A 7,275-nucleotide genomic window follows, 5' to 3' on the forward strand; every position below is an offset into this window, starting at 1 on the left:
ACATTACAGAAAAAGACTCATGTGAAGTAATTCTACTCAAAGGGGTTCTTGTGTAGTAAGAGTTTTATTGTCACTATGCATTAATAAGTCAATAAGTCCTTTTGAATTTCCCATCAAAATTGTGCGGGGTGAGATCCAGAAAGGACCACAGGGAGGGAACCCTCGCCGGTGTATGGTGCAGGTGCCGCAGCCAGTTCCGCCACGGCCAGGGCCACTTAGTAGAGTTCTTACTGTAAAATGGTATATCTGGCTACCGGAATAATGTTGAATGGGAAAACATGTTACAACCTGCATAGCCACATACAGTACTGTAGAATGTGTCATTTGAATCATGAAAAAAGTCTACTACACCAGCTCCCAATGAATGCTTCATTTATTGCGACGTTCCGGGTACTAGCCCTTCATCTAGTGCCTGAAACGTAGCAATAAATTAAGCATTCATTGGGAGCTGGTGTAGCAGACTTTTTTTCATTCTTCCATTTTTTACCTTTTTGTCCAGCACCCAACTTAATACTTTGGATGTGCGTGCTTTATTCCTTTTTTACAGTTCATTTGAATCATGCACAATCAAAGTTACAGTGTGTGGGATTTAGAGTGAACTATTAGCTGAGATGGAATCAAGCAATCAAACCATTCTTTCATCATGCAAATGCAAACTGTTCTCCTACTTGAAGTCTGGTATGTTGTGCAAACTATGTTGCTACAGTAGTCCAGAAAGGGAAAACACTGGCTCTAGAGAGTGCCTTTCACATTTTTATCCCACTTTGAAAGCTACAATATTTCACCCACATCATCTTACAATCACTAACTCCTAATAGCCTACATCATCAATGCAAATACACACAGAAACATACAACAAATATAAAAAATATACTGATACACAAACAGAAAACACACATACAGACAAACACACACAGAACATACACCAACCCCCCCTTCACCCCCCACACACACATGCACACACACATATACATAGAATTCACACTGATATTAGTCAGGATTAAGCATTAATTTCCTTCCCTGAAGAAGCATATTACCAGACCAGAAACCACACCAAAGCAAACCTCAAAGTGAGACAAACCAGACAGATTTAAGTAATACAGTCCTTCTGCTCTCCATATATATATATATATATATATATATATATATATATATATACATGTGGAACTTGTCTTGTCACTTGTCCTATCACATGGAAGATCTGCATATTTGTGACAGAACCCTCTCTGGGAGTCAAATCTGAAGACATGTCAAGACAGCTCATTTAAAATCAGGGGCGCCTGCAGGAATGAATGCTATGGTATGCACACCCACCTACAGAAAATTAGTTGCATGTGAAAATATGACCTTGCCGCAAATTTGCAGCAACTGTTCACCAGAAACCTGACATTTCTGTAAGGGTATTCTTGTGGCTTGCCCATCTGAAATAACTCCTATCTTTGCTGCCTCCATTTCTGTTTACGTTGTTTAAAAAAACGTGTTATATCCATGATGAGTCTTGAGTTAGTACATTGTGTGCTGATAACCAGCAACTGGGCAATTCCATGGAAATTACATTTTTTGTAACATCCATAACGCCAATAAAATGTGATGGTATGGGATGATTACATGAAATTTGAGCATTTGCTATTTTTGGCTGAAGAATGTACATGAGAAAAAAGGCACAAAAAATGAATGTTGTCATTCACATCATACAAATGCCAAGGCATTTCACTGGCGTTATGGATGTGACAAAAAGTCAATTTTCCATGAAATTGCCCAACTATAGATAGTAAAAGAAAACAACAAGAATAGCCTACAAATTATGTAGTTGTTGCCTGCTGTAGTTGTTGCGTGCGTACATGCGTAATCTTTTTCCTGCTCAAACAAAAGGTGTGCGCATGCATACATTTCTGCATTAAGTTGATTTTGATAATGTGTTTACAAACTTTACTTTACAGAAAATTTTAAATAGCCTATTGTCATACAGTTAACGGGATATTTTGCAGTATTGTACAAATTATTCCTCAGTAAGGGGAAAATTTGATTTTATAATTTACAACTAACATTTGAACATTTACATGATGCATTCAGCAACTGTGTACTTGTAACAATCAACAGTTGTTGAAATGAGTGTAGATTTTGTTGATAGAACATAATAACATACAATTTCTTAAATAAATTTTGCTAACCTAGAAAAGTCATCAACTGTGCTAATGTAAATAAAAGTGTTTACCTGAGGTATGAAATGAAGCACCGAACACCTATTCCAGGACACTAATAACATCCGTTTCCATTTACCTTCTTGTTTTCCAGTTTTTATCAGTCCATATCCCTCCTCTTGCCCAGGACAGGACAGCTTTCTAGCTGCACTCTTTAAAAAACAAGCAATAGCCTACATCTGAAGAAATCTCTCTCTTTCTCTCTCGTTTCCTCTCCCTTCTTGACTCTCTATCATCAGGACTCGCATACTTGCAGCAGCATGTTGTTGGGAGGGGGAGGGGGGAGGAAGGGTGGGGGAGTATTTTCTGTATGTAGTCCATCACTGCTTGTCTTTTCACCTCTCTTTGCTATAGAAAAATGATTAACTAGATGTACCGCAGAGCAGTACAACATACAGTATGACCCCAGATAGCAATTTCCTTTGGGCCTGATCCGCATAAAAGCCTTTAGATCCGCCTGTAGCGGACATACGGTATCTGACTGTGGGCCAGGTCTGCTCCTGATACAGGTTTCAGCTCTGCTAGCAATGCTGTTTTATCACCGGTTTACAGATTTGTCCCAGGTCCAATTTCCGCAACTCAACTGGAAGTCAGGAGATGCTTTTAAAATACAAAACACTGATTTGGCCCAAACCTGTGATACGGATATGAGCCGAAGGACCATTTTTTCACAGCAGACCCAGGTGGTAATGATATTAATTAAGGTGCTGATTCTGCTAAATTGACTGTCCTTTCCCTACTTCATTGTCAACTGGCTGCTAAAGAAAAAAAAGGTATTTTGGAATGGCACAAATTTAGAAACCATGGGGGTGCACTATGTGCCCATGGCCACTTCATTTCTACAGTAAGGCTGGAAAAGAAGATATAGTTAGCTCAATATTGATCATATGTTCGTTTCATTATTTTTATTATTACCTAGCAGTGGTAATAGTCAATTGTTGTTTGTGTCAGATCTAACAGTGCTATGAGACAACCCCATATTCTTTCCACGCATGCAGAAGTCCAAGCAGTAACGTTAATCAAGGATCTTTGGTTTGCTCACTATCTTTTGACATGATTTGCCAGCCTGGGGTTGGACTAGGACAGCCCAACTTTTCAAGGTAGGTTATCTGCTTTTTATCTCTGTTTTATTCAGAGACAACAACAAGCAACCGAGCGATTGATAACTTTAAGGTTATACTACTACTACTTATACTACTATACTATTACTAAGGTTATACTACTACTACTATTTTCCAGCAATATGGGCTAGCCTTCTACCTTAGCTTAAGCAAAACAGCCATCACAATAACTATTTTGGAAAAAAACATTGATAACGCTAACAGGATCACTGATGATAAAAAACGAGTGTAGGCTAATTGTGACTACCTATTTTCAAAAAGGAATAAATGGCTAATGTTTATTTTGTGTTGTTTCAGATTGACCATGGAGATGAGTGAGGAAGACAGCCTGAATATCGATGGGAACAGTGGAATTAACACGACTTAAACTTTGTCTGGGATTGCACTTCTACAGCCAGGTTGTTGAATAAAAAAATAATTAGACACTTATGTGTAAAGTTTTTTTTGTAGCCTAGCTTATGTTTATCAGTTGAGCTGTTGGGAAAACATTACGAACTTTAGCCTGGGTGAACCTATAACGAACCTGTTAGCAAATGTGTAGCAAACAGATTTTTCAGGATAATTAGGCCTAATTACCAATCACATTTCACATGTCAAATAAAGCCGGCTGATGTCTGATAAACGGGTCCGTACCACACACAATAAGCGGACCCGTATTGCATATGATAAGCAGATCTGGAACACGTCAGTAACACAGACTACCATACGGAACTGGGCCAGTCTTAGCCCTTATTAGTACCAGATCCGTCAAACGGATCCAGACCAATTTTGGACCGATGTGCGTTTGGACGCCGGATCAGGCCCATTATGCAGATCCGTGCCGGACGTTGTGGTAGGTGTGGCACAGTTCCGTCCCAGTGTATGTTTGCTATCTGGGACACTAACCTGTGTAATGTGCAATTTTCCGTCAAGGTTTCCTGGGACACTGAAAGACCGGGGTGCATGAAACTTGGTGTGCATGTAGCCCCACAAGGATAGCATGGAACCATTGTTTTTCGTTTTGATCCATATCCCTCCCCCCCCCCCCCCGCCAGACTGGACCCCCGAAAGGAGGGTAGGGCGGACACAGTTTTCTGTGAATATCTTGAGAATTGTAGGGCCTAGGACAGCCATCACCAAATGGCGGACCGCGGTCCGAGTCCGGACCGTGACGTGATCCTATCCGGACCCAGACCATAATAGCCTAATTTAGATTTTCACGTAAGATTTCAAAGCTGCGCTAAATGTTTCGTTGGTTAGGATAACAGCATTTACTTCAGGAGCTTCAGGAACCATCATTTCGCTTGCTGCTACTCAGCCAGTGAAATCTGTGAATTCTGATAAAGTCGAGTCAGTGAGTAAAGTAGCCTACTATGGAGAAGAGACTGATAGCCTGAAACGAGCGAGGAGAGGAGATGGGACGAGAAACAATCAGATGGATATCTAAGTTAACGATAAGTAAGTTATTTTCAAATCATCGATTGCTCAAAGTAGTAGAGCGGCTACAGGAAAAATCGTGCAAATTATGATACAAGCGTGGAATTCGGCAGGTATGTGCTCAAGACCAATACAATCAAATCTACCTGATTGGCCACTTGAAATGGCGGCCATTTTCCAAGATGGCCGCCAAAAAAGACCCCAGAAATTGATTTATTGCTCAGAATTGACCAAAGATATTATGATACAAGCATGAAATTAGGCATGTATGTGCTCAAGACCAATACAATAAAATCTGCCTGATTTGCCATTTTTAATGGCGGCCATTTTCCAAAATGGCCACCATGAAAAACTCTAAAAATTGATTTGTTGTACAGATTTGACAAAGGAAATTATGATACAGCCATGAAATTTGGCAGGTATGTGCTTAAGACCAACACAATACATTCTAACTGATTTTCCAGTTTAAATGACGGCCATTTTCCAAGATGGCCGCCAAAAAATACCATAGAAATGGATTTGTTGCACAGAATTGATCAAGCAAGTTATTATACAAGCATGAATTTTGGCATGAATGTGCTAAAAAAACAATACAATCAAATCTACCTGACTCACCACTTGAAATGGAAGCCATTTTACAATATGGCTGCCAAAAGACTGAATTTAGCCCAGAAGTGAGCAAGAAAATGATGATACAAGTATGTAATTTTGTGTGTTTGTGCTAAAGAGCAATATAATCAAATCCACCTCATTTGCAACTTGAAAATGTAATATGGCAGCCATTTTTAAAGATGGCCACCAAATAAGACACTAGAACTTCATTAATTGCAATTAATTTAGCAGATGTGGCCCAAATCAATGTTAACATTCACTACATTTCTGTTTCCTTCTATGATGAAGTCATTGGAAATTCAATCAAGCAAAAAGGCACATAACTGAGATTCAGTGTTTCACAAATGAACTATGTACAAAGACTACAAACCCTGGAAGGGCTAAATTAATCTTAGAAATCTCACAGAGGGACAATAGAAGAGAGCGTATGCAACAGCATCAGGACTGACAGAGCCGTGCACCAACTTGCCTATCTAAAATACGACTGTACAACCAGAGCAGGCGATCACAGAGCATGTTTTTTTTGGGTTTTTTTTGTAACTGTAACAAGGCAAAGAACTCGGATGCCAAGAAGAACAATATGGCAGTAAGTATCTCAGCATGGAAAAAATAACAGTCCATTTCACAGCAAATGTGAGCAATTTTTCAATTGTGTTTTTAAGAAAACACCATCAACATTTCACCCTTTGGAATTAAGTAATAATATGCAAAAAGCATATTATTACCACAATGGTATCGCATCACGCACCACCCTCCATTGACATCAAGAATTGTCATTATTAGCATGTTATCACCACGTTATCAGTGTGTTATAAGGGGCTTATTTGTCGTTAATAACTGTTACCTCTGTTATTTGCATGTAAAACCAAAAGCGACCTATGCGGCCGGAAAGACGGAAGTCATTATTTGTCTATGAAGGGTCGGCGAATAAAGCGACTAAAGTCAATTCGCCGGGAGCGAACCAATCTGGGCGACCAGAGCGATTAAGCGATTTAGCAATTAAAAGTCAGCTAATATAATGGTAATGAGCAGTTCGGCAAAAAACAATTGGAATGCTCTTATCTTCGAATGTCTCAGGCTGACAAGCCAGAGCCGTTATGTGATTAGCTAAATCAAACATGTCTATGTCACGTCCAGAGCGAAAAAAGCGAATTCATGACAAAGCTTCTTCAACGACCTTGGTTACTTGGTAGCTGAGGTTGTTTCTGGTGTACACGCATCTTTTATTTAACAGCAACATCGAGAAAACAATGAATTGCCGTTATTAGCATATTAGTGTCATTGTATTATTAGCATGTCATAACCATTTTATTTGTTTGGGGGGGTGGGGGGTGGCATTACGCAACGCCCTCCATTGACATTAAGAACTGGCATTATTAGCATGTTATCACCATGCTATTTGTGTGTCATAAGTGGCTTATTTGTCATTGTGGAACATTTTTAATATCTGTATCACTTCATTATCTATGGAAACATATTTGAGGAGAGTGAACAATTATTTACACCACATTTGCACATTTGAAATTTGCAAATTTCTCGGGTCTTTTTGGACGCCATCTTGGAAAATGGCGAGCATTTCAAGTAGCAAATCAAGTGGATTTGATTGCATTGGTCTTGATCACATCCATGCCAAATTTCATGCGTCCATCATAATTTGCTTTGACAATTCTGTGCAATAAATCAATTTCTAGGGTCTTTTTTGGCAGCCATCTTGGAAAATGGCCACCATTTCAAGTGGCCAATCAGGTAGATTTGATTGTATTGGTCTTAAGCACATACATGTCGAATTTCATGCTTGTATCATAATTTGCTAGGTCAATTCTATGCAATAAATCAATTTCTGGAGTCTTTTTTGGCGGCCATCTTGGAAAATGGCCACCATTTCAAGTGGCCAATCAGGTAGATTTGATTGTATTGGTCATAAG

The 7,275-nt window shown here is 39.3% G+C and overlaps 1 protein-coding gene across 4 annotated transcripts in view; it reads right to left on the bottom strand.

Annotated features, from left to right (window-relative positions):
- The window catches only part of ltb4r2a (leukotriene B4 receptor 2a), a 45,050-nt gene extending 42,628 nt beyond the window's left edge, over positions 1–2,422 (bottom strand). For 3 of the 4 annotated variants that reach the window (XM_076288819.1, XM_076288821.1, XM_076288820.1), the window contains exon 1: positions 2,216–2,422. The gene's annotated coding sequence lies outside the window, so the exon portion shown is untranslated. The remainder of the gene's footprint in view (positions 1–2,215) is intronic. The other variant, XM_076288822.1, reaches the window with a different exon arrangement.
- Positions 2,423–7,275: the final 4,853 nt, after the last annotated feature.

This window comes from Alosa pseudoharengus, unplaced genomic scaffold, assembly GCF_046254945.1.
Source record: "Alosa pseudoharengus isolate Yale_2024_CS ecotype anadromous, Long Island Sound unplaced genomic scaffold, YU_APseudo_1.1 YU_APseudo_1.1_scf_17, whole genome shotgun sequence".
Taxonomy (NCBI): Eukaryota; Metazoa; Chordata; class Actinopteri; order Clupeiformes; family Clupeidae; genus Alosa; species Alosa pseudoharengus.